The sequence below is a fragment of the Mastacembelus armatus genome, chromosome 9 (genome assembly GCF_900324485.2).
Source record: "Mastacembelus armatus chromosome 9, fMasArm1.2, whole genome shotgun sequence".
In the NCBI taxonomy this organism is placed as follows: Eukaryota; Metazoa; Chordata; class Actinopteri; order Synbranchiformes; family Mastacembelidae; genus Mastacembelus; species Mastacembelus armatus.
In genome coordinates, this window is record NC_046641.1 from 11,069,731 (window position 1) to 11,086,252 (window position 16,522).

A 16,522-nucleotide genomic window follows, 5' to 3' on the forward strand; every position below is an offset into this window, starting at 1 on the left:
GATATTACAGTTTAAGCTTGTTGATACTTACATTCTACTGAATGTATCATTTAGAAAGAGAAATGGCTTAGAGTCAGGGTGCCAGCGGCTTAGGGAAACTTTAAACTTTTCTCCTGGATTGAGATGCATGATTTTTATCAGGTATTAATGAAAAAAAATGACATTTCCTGAGCATTGAGGTTCTTTGAAAAAACAAGACTGTGGGCGGATTTTAGTCATAGATATACTTAGTTAAATGAGCTTATAATTACCAAATTATAGGTGTATACCATTGCACCTGGTATTTTGACATTTGACAAGATGCTATCAATGCAAGCTAATCTCTTCCAGTGGATAATTTGTTTGTGATTCACATAGATTGCCCTGATGCTGGTTGTGAAAAGGGTAACGGTATTTGTTACAGTATAGTTTATTTAAGGTCTTTCATCAAATTTGAAAAATAAATGAGCTCCTAAACTGGCAACTTCCAAAATGTAGAGATCTGGGCCATTTAATGTAGGATGGTCTCTTTTCTATAGGCTAAAGATACACATTGAAGTTTGTAGTACCTATGTATGGAGGTATGGACATATAGTGTACCTGTAATGATAACAATGTCATCTATACTGTTTGAAGTTGTGGATATGTGAAGGAGAGGGGTGTCTTTTTTTGCCACTGTGAAGATGTTTGCATTCTTGGGGGGCAATAGACCAGGGCATATATGCCAGTGCTGACAAAGGTCTGGAGTGTTTGTGTGTGTGTATGTGTGTGTGTGTGTGTGTGTGTGTGTGTGTGTGTGTGTGTGTGTGTGCAGGGGGTGTCACTGATCCCTCACAAGGCTAAATTTACCCAGGAGTGATGGAGGCAGGTGGATTCAGCTGGGACAGATGGGGGTGGGGGGGGGTGGGGTAGGGGGGTCTCATGGTTGGTTGGAAAGAACCAGACCTGGTTTTAGTTCAGACAGTGATCGGGGACAAACACACAACCCAAATCGGGGGTTTCTATTCAAAGCCAGCTGGTCTGGCTTTATTACATGCAGGACATTTATTTTAGGCAGTTTGTTGATACTTTTTGTTTTCTTTTTTATCAACTATCTCATTTGTTTCTCTTCATTATTATTATTATTCTTTTAAATTTTTGATTTGTTTGATTGAGCTGGGCCTCAGCTGGGTGTAACTTCCTGGGGAAGCAGAGAAACGGCACGGGTGAGTTTTCACAGTGCACCTATTCCCTTTCTTTTTTCCCTTCTGCTCTGGATCTCATTCTGTCAGTGGAAAACCTGTCTTGGTGAGGATTTCAAACCATACCGTCACAGTGGGTCATGACATGTTTAACAGATTAGGCCATAATTTTGCTATTTGAGCTGCTCAGTTTCAACTGTTTTAAAATTTATTTTGAAGTGCTATTGCCTAATTGTTTCATTATAGCGATGCCAGATTTAGTGAATGATGTCTTTGTCATGTAGCCAGGTACAGAAATCACTATACCAGTATGAACAACGCCAAAAGATACACTTAATAGGTGTTTACTTTGAGTTTTTCCAGCTCTCGACACAGTAGAGAGACACCAGAAAAGCTCTAACACTACTAAAGGAGGAGTCGGGTCCCAGCTGTTGCCAATCACCTCTCCGGAGCAGTTGGGGAATATTTGATTGAGGCTCCTGGAACTCTGTGTGTTTAAAAGTCTACATTTTTATTTCTCTAAGGCAAGACAAATGGTTTAAGTTGCTAAAGTGGAACTTTATATAGTGCTGTTTCTCTGTTTCTAATTCTTCACAGTCAGTTTAGGTTACTGCTACTTTTAAGGGTAATTGCTTAGAACATCTCATTGCACAATCTGGAATTATCAGTGAGAGAAAAGAGCATGGCCTTAACATGCTGTTTGCTTTAGAAATGACTCATTCCCTCAAGGTAGCTACCTAAGTGGCAAACACACACTTCAGTAGCAATATGCGTCACACAGTTTGGTGTTTAAGTAAGACATATTGGGCAAACTTTTAAAACAAAGGAGAAACTTTTGTCATATTAAATGAACAGAGAGGGACTTATTCCTAGACAAATGGGTTCACAGGAGGCATAAGAGAAGGTCTCTACTGTAGGGCACTAGTCCCAAAACAACCTAATGGAATTTCATACTAAAGCAAAGGCTTTGTTTGATTTTAATGAGTGGTGAACGACTTTGTTGGATATTTTCCCTTTAACATTTGATTTAACTGTAGCTTTTGGATAAAATAAGAAGGGAAACAGTATTATTCCTAAATTTGATATGCTCATATTTTCAGTTATTTTTTTATATTTTATTTTACATCCCATGTATTTATTGTATAAGCTGATACCACTGTTACAATTACCATTAATAAGGAAATGAATTTAATTCTACCCTTTCCGAGCTAAGCTTGAATGACACTGTAACTGTAAGTAAAATAGAGGAAAACTATAACACTTGGGTTAATAGCAACAGAACAGTTACTATTAACCCAAAAAGTAAAGACCTGAGAAATCCAGTTTACAGGAACTGCTCAGTCCTCACTTATTAGCTTTCCTGCCCCTGAATTCCAGGGCTTTGATGGTCAGCGGAGTTGAGGAAATGTGCTGTTTTCTTTCCCTGTGGGGTGGCAAGCGCTGTTACGCAGTTGCCTCTCCGCCTTTAAAACTCACCTTATCTTGCCATTTCACCTTCACAGTCTGCTATTAGTTTCATTGTTGCTGTTCTTTATGAAGTATGAATAGTGGGAATGTTTATCTTCAATGGTGATGTCTGAAATGTGATTACAGATTAAATTCAATGTTATCCATATTTAGGATAGTCACACATTTAATAGTATTTTTAGTTCAATGCAGGTTTTTGTTGTTTCCATTTTTTGTGAAAATGAATAGGAGGGTTACGATTTAGCATAGAAGTAATTTGCTGTTTATTCTGTAACAGCTGCTGACACAAATCATAGCAGTATTTAGGTTAGTAGTTAGTATCTATGGTTATTTTGGTGGGCCACAGTGAGCCAGATGCTCTTGAGTTACAGAAGATATGTTACTGTGTGCGTTTCATTTTTTAAACAAATTATCACTGAACCAAGACCTATTACACATATGGAAATGGTTTCCCTTGCGATGGCACAGAAAGCATAAGTATTGTTCTGCTGTTAAGGCTTACAGTAAAGGCATAGTAATTTTGCTCTCTTTTTCCTCTTCATTCTTTTCGATCGTCTTTATTATTTAATTTTGGAAGATTTCCAAAAGCAGTCCAGCCTACTGTATGATAACTCTCTTTCCGTTCACCCCCCTAAGCACTGTCGAGGCCAGAAAACAGTAAGACGCTCCGCCGCCACTATACCGCGCCTGTGTGCCGGGGCCGCCTAAATCTACAAAACACGAGCGCTGGCGCGAGGCAGCTCTTTTGATCTGCAGCTAATCTCAGTTGCCTGCCTCCCCTCTGATCATGTCTGAATAAGAATGAGTCGGGGGTGATCCTGGAGGCACAAAGAGCTTTAGACGCTGCTGCTCGTCTGCCAAGTTTCTCCGTGTAACAAGGGCCTGAGCCAATGGTCGCTAGGCCTCACTCTCACACATCAGAGCTGGGGAACCCTCGTTTAGACAGACATCATATTCCGCTCAGCTTGCTTTTCTTCACAGTGAGATGTGATCAGCTGCTTGTTGAGAGTGTGGGAGAAGTTGCGCAGCCATGTTGAGTGATCTTTAATTGTCAAGAGAATTGGCTGAGGTCAACAGCTGCAGGGGGGACTTCTCTAATGGTTATTATGAGAACTGGAGACACTGATAATAGTGGGCTCTTACGTTATAGCTGCTTGTTTTAGAACATACAGGTTAGGTCAGATAGGTCACTCAACCACACTCATTATCATCAGTAAATGGTGAACAAAAAGAAATATAAGACATGTGATCTGAAATCACTTTACCTGCTTGGACTAACAAATAAATAACAAATACATTTTCCAACTTACATGCTACATAACATCACACCAATTGTATCGTTGCTTATCAACCAATAAAAGTCATGACCATAGTTTAGTAGAAGGCAAAGAGAAGCATAGGGTTGGTGCAGGCATTTAACCAAGATCACCAATTCTGTCATTTTTATGAAAATTATGTAAACAGTGTGCCATGATGTTGTGGTAGTTAGCACTGTTGGCTCTTGGCAAGAAGGTTCTAGGTTTGAATCTAGTTCGCCCTAGGGCCCTTTCTCTGTGGAGTTTACAGGTTCGAACTGTGTCTCAGTGGGTTTTCTCCAGAATCTTCAGTTTCCTCCCACAGTTCAAAGACATTCAGTTTGGGGTTAGGCTAATTGGTGACTCTAAATTGCCTATAGGCGTGAATGTGAGTACAAGAGTTTGTTTGTTTGATAGACTGGCATTCCAGGATGTGTCCTGTCATCTGGGATTGGCTCCAGCCCCCCTGCAACCCTGGTTGTTCCTGGATAAGTTGTGTAGAAAATGGATGCATGTATAAATATAATTTTAACTTTTGCTTGTTGATTATGGAACTTGCTCAGACATGGGATCTGCTATTTTGCTGCAATTTTAACACGAATAATGTTTCAGACTTGCACAACATTGGGAAACATTGGTGGGCACCCTTTGAATAGAAAGAGAGAAAAAAATAACATTGGCATCTCCCCTTTATGGCCACAATTAGAGAAAGGGCAATGAAAACAATGAAATAACTGTGCCTGTGTTCGAGCAGTTCATAGGGGATTACTTTCCAACCATCCAAAAGGAGGAAAAATCATTAGCAGAAAGTGAGTTTCTTTTTTTCCCCTCACATGAAGCAATTGCGTAGAGACAAAGAGAACTTTGAGCCGCTGACATACAGACAGAAATCTGTGGCACTTCCAATCTCTACAGCGTAGTGATAATACAGGGAGAGGAGGAGGGGACAGAAAAGGGACAGTATCAGGGAAAAGAATTAAATTGCAAGTAGATTAAAGTTAAAAAAATGTGAATTTTTGTAAATGGACTAATGGTTACAAAAATTTGTGTTAAAATAAAATGACTTTGCCTGAATGTTTAGATGATTCTAAATGAAATTGTTCTTGAACTACCCACCAAGTAGAAATGATGTAGGGTTACAAAAAAAAAAAAATATTGGTTAAACTTTGGATGGGCAGTACCCTCCAGTTAACCTATTCGATAAAACAGTTTATTTGGCATTGAGAAGGATGCAGAGCTCCCCTGCAGGCAACAAATTTAATTACACACCAGTGTGTGAATGAAATATGGCATACACCTGCCATGTTTGCATTTATAACATACAGGACATTAAATGTTTCGTTTGTAAAATCGGTAAGCAGCTTTGTCATTTTCATCACATTAATCCGTACATATGAAGACTGAATAATCAAATAATATATGTAGTCAACAGCTGTTCTTTCTTCTAAACATCCAAATGTTATTTGGAAGTTTGTCTTATGAAAGTAATTATTATTCATTAACTTTGAGATATAAAGTCTTTGAATTAAGAAAAGGTACTCAGTCGAGTCCCATTAAATATATCAATCATATACATATTTAGTATACCTAATGCATCTTGACAGTCACAAATTTCGGTGACAAAGATTGGTGTGAATTTCTCAGCATGTAGCACTGTAAGTGTGAGTGTGTGTGTGCGTACGTGTGTGTGTGTGTGTGAGACACATAGACATGTAATAGAGTGAAGAAGCAGCAGTTCTGATCAACAACTCACCTAGAGGCACTGTGTCTCAGTCAGTCACAGGACCATGGAGCTCGTCCTGTGATGTAATTGGAGCATCAGGCAGGCAACAAAGGGAGAGCTTGTTGTCCAACTTGTGTTTCATCCATAATGCATAAAAGGTGTCCGGGCAGAATATTGTTGCTTAAACACGACACATGCAAATCACCAGAGCCGACTCTCGTTTGACACTGCTAGGTAAGGGGTTGTTATATGGTCATTACAGTTTCAGGGGCCTCCTGACTTTGTTATTCAAGTTTTTGCATTCAGGTTTTGTATGCCGTGTCCCAGTAGGCTGCTAAACTCAAAGGTCAAGGACATGTATGAAATGGTACAGTTAATTTCATGCTGGTCAGACTGTTAATGGCCAAATAACGCAGTAAAACTTGTTATTGAAATTAGCGCTCTGTATGGTTTCACTGAAAAAATGAGTCATACCATCATGGAACGCAGTAGGATAAGAAGACAGAACTTTTATTTTCTTTTTGCTTTTGTTTCATACTTTGAATCGCAGCTGCAGACAAAACTGCTGAGCTGGTTTTATATTTGAGAAATGTGGGATCAATTAAAGTCCAAGTCAAAAATCTGTTTAATGTATAGTAACATTGATGACATTTTTCATGGTAGTGTGTTTTATTTACATACACAATATTTATGTATATCAAAATATATTTACATATAACATATTTCGTAAAGACAGTGAACACAGCGTGTATGGTCTCTAGTCAAAAACAGTCTGAACATACCGCTTTACCAGTTTCTTTCAGTGGAAAAATTAGCAAGATAATATTGCCTGCAAGCTAAATTTAGAAAGGGGAATGGCACCTTTATATTACAAAAGCTCATTTGAGTGTACAAATAAATACTTCCCAGAATCAAGAATTTCTTTGCTTTATATATTTTGCAATATGAGGACATATGATTTCAGTTAATTAAAAGTGATTTTCTCACCTTTGCTCCCATAATTATACTGTACAGAGCTACAATTCCTGTGAACATAATTACTGATGATATTGCCCTCTGAGTTTCATTATAAAACTTATTAATGAGGAACTCCAACTCATGTAATATAACACTGTGGATGACAGACACAAAGACCAAGAGCAGAATGGCAGGCAAATGTCTCTTGACTTCTAAAGTGAGTATGTTTTGCGTGAGAACAAAACCCAGATGTTCAGACTCATCATACTGTCCAATATATATTTCATCTGTTAAGATGAACAAAGAAAATTAACATGGTGAGGCTTATGTTTTCACTTGTGTAAAGAGAAAAATAATAATAATACATGAAATAACAGCCATGACGGATAGTATTACAAACTGCCCTTACAATAAGCACATCTTTCTCTGTAGCATCGAACTAGTGTCAAACAACAAATGTCTCTCAAATTCATTAGGGAATGAACGTAAGAAGAATGACTGAAAGCGGTAAATACCAAATAAAGCTGGAAAGATCCACAGATATATCTGACATACAACAAAATACTCCATGTGTTTGGTAGTGCTTCTGTAATAGCTGGCTAATTCTCAGGAGCAGTGAGGAAGAGTGCTTGACAACATCATCTACTGTGACAGGCAGATTGTGTTTTCACGTGAGCATGATCGACAACAGATTGCACTGAGCCCGGGCTGTTCCTGTTTGCCCTGGAAATGTGTTTGTGTTTATCTTTTTCTTGAGAGAGGCATTCCTTTCTTTCTCCCTCCGTTACAAAAAAAACACACATTTTCAAGCGAGCTGCACTGCGTGTGTGTGTGTGTGTGTGTGTGTGTGTGTGTGTGTGTGTGAGAAACATGCTGTGAAGTGACTGCCAGGAGAGGCTTAAGAAACAATCCAAGCAAGATCAATATCAGCAAACCGCACTTATGTGTTTGACTTAACATCCAGTCACAGCTTCCCCTCTTCTCTTTTTATGCACGGCTGATGCCAAACCTCACGAAATTTCATTTACCCAAAAGCCTAAAGTGTGTGCATACACACGCTGACATATTTGAAATTACATAATTGTTTTGGCAAGCTGTTGATTTTTCTCCACCAGGCTTTGATGGGACTGTCAACCCAACACTTGACACACTTTACACCCCTCACAACATAAGTTCAGGATTGTATGTTCTAAGAGTAGAAGGGAGAGACAATGCCTAATGAGTTAACCTGATATAGTTTCAGATGGCAAGAAACTGATAATTGACTTTGATTTAAAAAAGAAAACACTTCAGCTCAAGATGACACAAATGATACAAACTGTAATATCTAATTCACAGTAAACCCATCTTGCTTGCTTGTTGTGTTTTTATTTTTTTTTAGCTCTAAAAGGTATAATGTGACACAATCTGTATGACACAATACAATATAATATAATAATATACATGATATACTGAGTTGTTTTCACCATATTTAGATTTAGTCATAGACCTCCACTCTGTAGAGCAAAATGTACAGTAGGTCTTCCCTACTTTGCATTAAATACGTGAGCATAGAATGAGGCTGTTAGTATGCCTTCACTATAAGTTTATCCCTCTAGACAAGCCAGTCATTAATGAATATGCATGAGCCAGTGTTTGCCTTGTTTAATGATTTTTCACCATTCAAATATATTCAATCCAACTCCCCCCATTTATTTCTCTGTAGTTCATATGGCTATTCAACACACACACACACACTCACATACACACACATGCACACATAAACACACACACACACAGACTTTAACATGGATCATGCACAAGACAGTATGTGCAAGGTGCATGCACATAATGCAAACAGGTACCGTTTCACTGGCAGCTCCACTCTCTCTTCTCCTCACGCTTCCCTATGTTACTTCCCTTCCCAGGTGCCAACCAAAGACAACCTCAAGCATTGTGAACACTGAAAGGACCTCTCCGATGAATCGCTGACAGACACCACAGCAAGCAACGAGATTGAGGATACGGAAAACAGCAAAAGAAGGAACATTGAATGTGGTAAGTGTACGATCACACAGGCACCCACAGGTGTCCATATGTTAGTGAGAGATTTAATGCAATTGCCAGTAGCACTCTCTAAAAGGTCTGGAAGGAGGAAATCATCTCTATTAAGGGTGTCATTATCTGTATGCTTCATACACGCTGATATGTGATGCCATTGCTATCTGCCATGTTGCATTTATGAACCCACTGTGTCGAACAGACTACACCATATTGATTATTATGGAGGTCTGGGGGGCCAGAGGAAATGCTATTAAAGATTAAAAGGTCAGGTGATGTGAAGGTGGTATTCCGAGTCATCAGACACCAGTGGCTTCAGTTACAGGCTGTAAAGTCTGCCCGTCAAGCAGATTAGCCAGCTTGATTTATTTATTAACTGATTTCCTACCCTGACTGACACACTGGGGGACTGGCTCCATACAGGGCTTAGGCTTCACAGGTGAACATCAAAAGAAGGGGATGATTAGGGTGCTGCTTGGTGTCCATTTACACTTCACACATGTACTGCAAAGCTGAGCTCACCAGGGGAACACTTTGCTGTTTGTCTACATTCATAAAATATCATTTATTATGTGCGGATAGAGGAACATTTTCTGTAAAAAGAGCATGATGCCCCACTGCCAGAACAATTAAGGTAAGGATATAATTGACCCTGACAAGGAGAACACTGGCCTTTATATTTTACGTGGCAACGCTAAAGATTATAAACTGTAAACTTTGGACCGATCCAAAAATACTGTTACTGCACTCCAAACACACATGTTGAGTAAAAAGCTCCAACATGAGACCTAATGGTGTATTGTAAGTCTTCAATCAAGACAGACAATAAAATTCTTTAAACTGATACAGCACCCATATAATGTGAGCATAATAGAACTGCGGGATTACAAGGCCTATCTGGGATACATCTCTGTACAGAAAGCCAGTGCACTGCCTGTCTGTGCCTTATCTGAAGTGGCAAACTTGCTGTTCTAATTGTTATCTTCACACTAATAGAGTGGATGTTTTGAAATCATTTGGTTGGATGGATAAAGGCTTGGTAATTCCCCTATGGTTACTGTCTGAGTCAGGGCTTATCTGTAGAAGATAGCAGGGTCCTGGAGGATGATTGGCAGCGTGCAGGAGGTGGAAAGTTTGTAGTGACTCAGAAAGGAGGCAGCGTTCATGCTGCACAAACATGGAAGAATTTTGTTGAGAATTGAATGGTTGGGGTATATGGTAGGGGCTTATTAAACAAAAGATATAAGTTGGTCCATAGTAACAGCAATGCAATGTAACTAGCAAAAAAAAAAAAAAACTGAGCCTTGGAAGTTCTTTTTTTTAAAGTGTGGAGATAGAAATCATTTTGTCTCCTACAGTTGATGTTTATTTCTATCAAGACATAAACTTTCTGTAACAAAGGAGGCTAGATCATTAAATACGAGGATATTAATATATACTTTTCTTAAAGTGGGGCTTTTAAAGTTAGGGTGCATGCCATTTGATGTGATAAACAACACGCGAAAACCGAATCTGCCAGAACCAAATCATCAACTTTGGCAGCACAGATTTAGGCGTCTAAAGTCGGCTGCGGGCGTGTAACGTGCTCCCCGTTGCTTCATTAGTTAAAGCGCACATTCCCCATCATCTTCCTCTAGTGGTCCTCTCTGAGCAGTTAATTGTGCGTCCACTCTATCGGGGCTGGAGCGATAATAAAGCATTAAGAGCCGTGCCATTAAAGTGGAGTTGGGAAATGTGAGACCGCCCCCTTTCAGGAGTCAAAAAGAAAGAGAGAAAAAAAAATCGATTATTTCTCCTCGTACCGGGAGAGGAGAGGGTTTAGGGAAAGACTAGGTCAGGACTGTGGGAAGGAACAGAAACAAGACTCTCAACATCAACCTCCAGACGTCCAGCAGTGTACCAGCACCACCTCCACCGCCACAGCCGCTCCACCGCGCCACCGGGTCCCTCTCACCGGCACCTCGCAGAGAGACCAGGCGAAGCGTGCTCGCCGCCTCTGAGCAGACACTGTCCGATCAGAGAGAGAGAGAGAGAGAGAGGAAGAGCGAGCGAGAGAGAGAGAGCGAGAGAGAGAGAGAGAGAGAGAGAGAGTACTTTTCGCTGACATTATAGAGACTCCTACTACGTACTGTAGGTTACTTTTTTTTTTCCTCCCGGCGACGTCCTCTGCTAAATTGCGCTCCTGGATTTTAAGTGCGTCTTGGCGAAGTGCGTCCCCATCAAGCAGCGGCTTCAGCCTTTCCTGTCAATCGGCCGGACCAAACAACCGGCGGACCGCTTGTTGTAGCTTTCACTTCACCCGGACAAGATTTCACGCGAAATAAAGTAAGTACCGCGCTCACACCACTTGCCACTCACTCGCAAACATCCACAAGACACGTTGCATCATATGATCGTTATTTATAATCTTCCAGAGGGAAACTTGAGGGTCTATTTTGATGCGCGCTGCCTCCTCAAGAAAGTACAGTAACTGCGTCTATTGATTTGTTGTGACCCCGATCGGTTTATGCCTGGTGACATATGTCACATAATTACAGGCTGACATTAAATAGCTGTTTATGGTCTATTAGGAGAGTCAAGGTCTGTCTCGTTTTTTTAAATTTTTTTTTTTAGGTAGTCTTTTGCTGAGTCGACCTTGTGTAGCTTTCTCGTGTCCACATGCAGGCGCACAGCCCCAAAGCCTCAGCTACTGAATATGCCCTCCTTAGTTATAACATAATGAGGCATGTTCTGCTGTAATGCAGTATGGCATGGTGCATGAAAAGTTACATTAGGAGCTTAGAAATGTGATAGCGTTTAAAATAGCTGATGGTTTACTAAATAATACAAGAAACTTAATAAAAACAGTTAAAGACTATAGGGGAAGAAAAAAAACAAATGTAAATTAGATGTTTTAAAATTTCTGTTAATTTGTTGCAATTAAAGCAAAGGAGTGTATGGGGACTCCTTACACATATGATGACCTCACTTTCTACATATATACTGTAAATCTCTACCAGCAATTTAAATATACTAAACCGAGGTGTATTAATGATAACAGTTACCCTGTTATCATACATTAAATTAGGGAAACACGTGCATGGACAACTTTTATTAATACAATTAAAAAAAGAGTGAACATCATTTCTAAAGTTTAATAGAGAAAAGCACTTTGTCAGGCCTGTGTGACATTAATTCACGCAGAGCAGAGTCACAGTGATAACAGCATTGCAAATCAGTGTTTTAGAGAAGCTTTGGCATGTTCAGTCTGGATTATAATTTATTCACTGTGACTTTTTGAATGGGATTGTTTAGGCTTAATTGCACTTCAGTGAAAATGATATATTTATAGGGTGACTTTAGTTCAGTCTCATGTGGCTCAACTGAACCTGTTGCAGTGAGAGGATTAATAACGACAGCATAATTAACCTGTGGCAACATTCACAGGTTGCAACAGTGGAAATGTAAAATGGATTTATTTGTTTTGTACTTACAGTGTGAATATAAGGCCCGCTGATGAAATGTGCAAATACACATAAAAGATGGTAATGAAATTTGAAGTTACTGCACGCTTCATTTTCATTTAGACCGACTGTGGAATTTATTAGGCTATGTGCATGTAACTGATGCTCATTAATATAAGCATAAAAGTAAATCTCCATAGTCATATTCTTGTGAATTTGCTCTAAAGTTTAACAGGAATTTAATCTCTGAAATAAATCCATTCTAAAAGTTTAAAAAAAAAACTATTAAGCTGCAGGTTCTTCGACTTAACAAAACTATTAAAATATTCAAAGCATATTTGGAGATCTATAAGAACTATTACATTTGAAAAACTGTTTATTGGAGAGATATTTTGAAGGCATTCTGGTTTAAGTGAAAAATTGTTGCTGTGTGCTACAGCATATCAACCTAATTTGTGAGCCTGTGAGAGGCGTTCAACATACACACAAGTCATTTACTGCTTGATTGCTTTTCACAGTTAGTTCAGTTTGGAAAAAAAAAAAAATAGGCACTAGAAAGTATATTCAACATTTGCGATACGTTTTTTACACTTTAAGAGGATGCAGTGTCCTGTGTGTTCTCCTCTTACTTTTTATAATCCTTTATGCTGTTTTATATAGAGTTATTTACTCAGAAATAAAATACATATTAGTCCATAAAAAAAGATTTAACACATGGCCTTTCCTATTCTGCCCATTGTCAATGAAGTTGTTCTATGTGGTCTGTCTGGCCTGTTGCTCTCTTGGGATTTAGCGTTAGGTTAATCCGCTCAGAGGAAGGTGAGCGCTCGCATGTGGACCCACGATTACACATAGAGGACTCTGTCAACCAAGCTTTGTAATCTCAGAGACCTTGTACAAACACACACACACTTACACACATGCACGCACTTACACAGTTGCATGCAAAACACACACAAATGCATGGAATAAAAGCATGGTTCATCTACTTTCTCTCCTTTCTGTTCCGTTCACACACATGCACACACCGACACCCACACTATCTGGCCTGCACTGCTTTTGTTTCCCTTATTCTCCTTAAGACGTCTCTCTCTTGACAAATCATTTGGGATTTTTGTCCACTAATTCACAAAACCAACAGTGACAACATACTCTTACCCTTCTCACAGAGAGGGATTAGAAGGTCCCGTGTCCCTGTGATTGGCCAAGGCATTGAGCTGATTGTCAGGGCACTTTGCTGTACACAAGGGGCTCAGTAAAGCTTTAGTTAAGTGAAGGGAAGAGACACATTGTGTGCCATGGTCAGGGTTTTGCCATGCCTTTTCTAAGCATTCAAGACAAAATCAGCACAGGAAGGACCGTTGCTAATATCTTTAATCAAAATGTCTCATAGTACACTTAAATGTGTGAATACTTTAGGTTTACAGGCAGGCCATTACAAGCATGACCAGAAAGAAAGAGTTAGCGTTCTATCAAGATTGCATCTTTGAAAACAGACAGGGTAAAGTATACCACTGTGCAGCCTCAGAGCATAGACATTTAATACTGTACAGAAGGCACGTTTCAAGATCCCTCCTTCTGGAAAACTAGATCTAAGAAAACATTATTCTTAATGGAAACATCAGCAGCATTTATGTTTAAGCAAATAATTTAATAGCCCCTTTTGCTATGCTTTAAAGTTTTTTTTTTCAGTAATGGTTTCAAATATTTTGGAAGGGGTTTGCAGAGTTTGCTCAGTTAAACATCAGTAAAACACTCATTTGCAGATTGCAGGTTGGCAAGATCTGGAGGTAGATATTGAAGAACTGTAATTGGACTTTGTGCCCTTTGGCTCAAATAAGATTGTAATATAAGAGTCAACTGTAGAGAATTGTATTTATCTCATATATAAAGGAGCATAAAATATTTTAAACTATCAGCTTCTTTTTATATCCTGCAAATGATCTAGTATATTTTGGTGTAGGTACTTTCACATACATGTTGCAGAGAGCCCCAAAAATCTCAGTGTGACACATAAAGGAAAAACTCTCATTTATCTGACACAAATAATGCCAAAATGTTAAGCCACTTGCTTAAAATAACTTTTTTTCTTGCCTTTTTAGTTTAAGTTTTATATTAACTCTAGGGCTTGTTGTATTCCTGTTTATTGCACAAGGCAGGTGTTCCCTCTGTTGCCACATGGGTGGAAAAGTCTCCTTTTTATCATTTTGATCCGTTTTTATTGTGCCAATGAAAAGCATCGGGCTCAGCCTCACCATGTGTTTATTTACTCATTTTGAACAGATCTCCCTTTCATTGTCCTAACTGTTGTGCATGTTAGAACTGTTTATCCAAATGTTTCATTGCCTTAGGAGCACTGTCTGTATATCTGTCTAAGAGCTGCAATTACTCATAAAACTTAAAAAACAATAATCTAAACTAAATAACACAGTCCTTGAATGGTTTATGGTGATTGAATGCATATATTTGAATATGTCCTGGTTTTTGCATAATGATGCAAAGTCTTCTTCTGTCTCTATCTAGTAATTAGCGGTGACGTTCAGCAACTTTCTCTGTACGCTGTAAGTGGATGGGGGTGTATGGGGTTTGTTCACTGGGGTGTTAAAGATCACAGAGGAATATATCAGCCTTTGATGTTTAATTGTATTGTAAAACACACTTTAGAATATTTCTGCATAAAGTAGACTTCTGGCTGTGCTGTGCTTTGTGTTTGCTGTTTCTTTGTGTATTTGTCTGTCAGTATGTGCTGAGTGTCTGGTAGGTGTGTGTGTGTGTGTGCGTTCAAGTTTGTGTCTTGTCTCTGTTTATGCATTGGAATGTTTGTGCTTTTGTTTTTTTTTTGTCTGAGTTTTGTGAGGTTGTTGCTGGTGTATATTCAAATGAAAATGCGTGTATTTCTCTCTCTCCTTTATTCTCACACTGAAGAGGGTGAGGTTTGATGTCTGGGATGATGGAGTAGTCTGGAAAAGAGTGTCAGTGTGAGGGCTGAAAAGGCAAACTGAGGAGACAGATGCACAGAAAGACAGAGACGCACAGTTCAAATATGTAGATTAAAAATTATTTGAGCTGGGTTGAGATAAGAGCAGAGGCCTCTGATCAAGTATACGTCATTAAACAGTGATGCTTCGGGTAATGCCATGCTTAGTACACTGGTCTAGATGAACAGGATGTCCTGCCTTCTTCTTCCTGTTTCCTGTTTCCTGCCTGGCCTGTTGGTCATTATTGCAGCAGCTGCCTGCTGGGTGGTCTGTGTGCAGCAGTGCCGACCACACAATCATATCGTCAGCTGCAGCCCACCTATAGAGACACCCAAAAACACCTCACCATACTGGAGGCCTGCTCCCTGAAATATTTGGACAGCCAGAGAGTCTGGGGAGGTGAGAAGGCTGGAGGAGTTCTGGGAGCAGACAACTTAGAATGATAAGAAAAAGAGAAACATTTAGAATAGAGCAGAGTTTGGATTGCTTTGTCTAAACATTGAATTGTTCAGATCAGGCTGAATGTCTGAGCATCAAGGCTCGATGTTTCATGTTAAAATAAGAGATACACGAGAGTTAACATATTTAAAAATGACTTTATTAACTTCCCTACTAGACATTTAGTTTAATTGCCTTCCTTTGCACGTTTAGCAAGTAGTTCTGTAATGCCTGCTTTAAATATGTTCTGCGGTAAATCCACAATTAACTGGGAACGCGTTTTAGTGAGTTTTAAGGGTTAGTTTGAGGGAGAACTGTTTGCTGTCCATGTGCATAAATCTGGCGACGGGAGGGATCCTTGATAAAATACAGTACCTGACCTGTGAAAGGTGAAGGGCAACTTCTTTTCCCCTAATATATTTTCAGAGAGAACCCCCTCCCCCTTCCCTCCCCTCCACCACCACCACCACCTCCCTTTGGTGCGGCACACGTTTGGACTACACCCAATGCCCAAAAAAAAAAAAAAAAAAAAAAGAGGTGTGGAGAAGGGGGTGAGAAAAAAATGTAGAAATGTTTTCCAGTGGCAGTAATTTATCTTTGTCACGCCTGCAACATAGCCGAGTCATTCTGCAACATAGTCCGGTGAGACACACAGAGGTAGCTCTGTGCCTTGGTCTCGCACAAGCTCACATCCATCTGAAACCCCTGCTCGCTCGGCTGCCACAGTCTGCGTCGCTGCTGCCACTGCTCCACATCCATGCTGCTGCTGAGCACTGCTACTGCGTATTTTTAGCAGATTTTGTGTTCCTACTGGATTCAGTAGAAAGAGGACTCAAATTCTACCCAGTCAGGCTTTTGTGTGATGTTGCTCTTGTAATGGAACAGTGTCATGCTAAATTTCCAATAATAGGCAGTGCGAGCGATTGATATATCTATCTCTTTTTTTTTCTGCTAAGGGAGAATATTACAGTCTTAAATATGATGCTTGCTTCACCGTAGAGTCTCAGATATCTAAGCAAAG

At 39.5% G+C, this 16,522-nt stretch overlaps 1 protein-coding gene across 14 annotated transcripts in view; it reads left to right on the forward strand.

The window, feature by feature from the left end:
* The first annotated feature begins 939 nt into the window (after positions 1–939).
* Positions 940–16,522, forward strand: part of mef2cb (myocyte enhancer factor 2cb) — a 70,647-nt gene continuing 55,064 nt past the window's right edge. For 13 of the 14 annotated variants that reach the window (XM_026322694.1, XM_026322697.1, XM_026322699.1 and 10 more), the window contains exons 1-2: positions 940–1,184; positions 8,510–8,639. The gene's annotated coding sequence lies outside the window, so the exon portion shown is untranslated. Of the gene's footprint in view, positions 1,185–8,509; positions 8,640–10,437; positions 10,968–16,522 lie in introns of those variants that run through there. The other variant, XM_026322695.2, reaches the window with a different exon arrangement.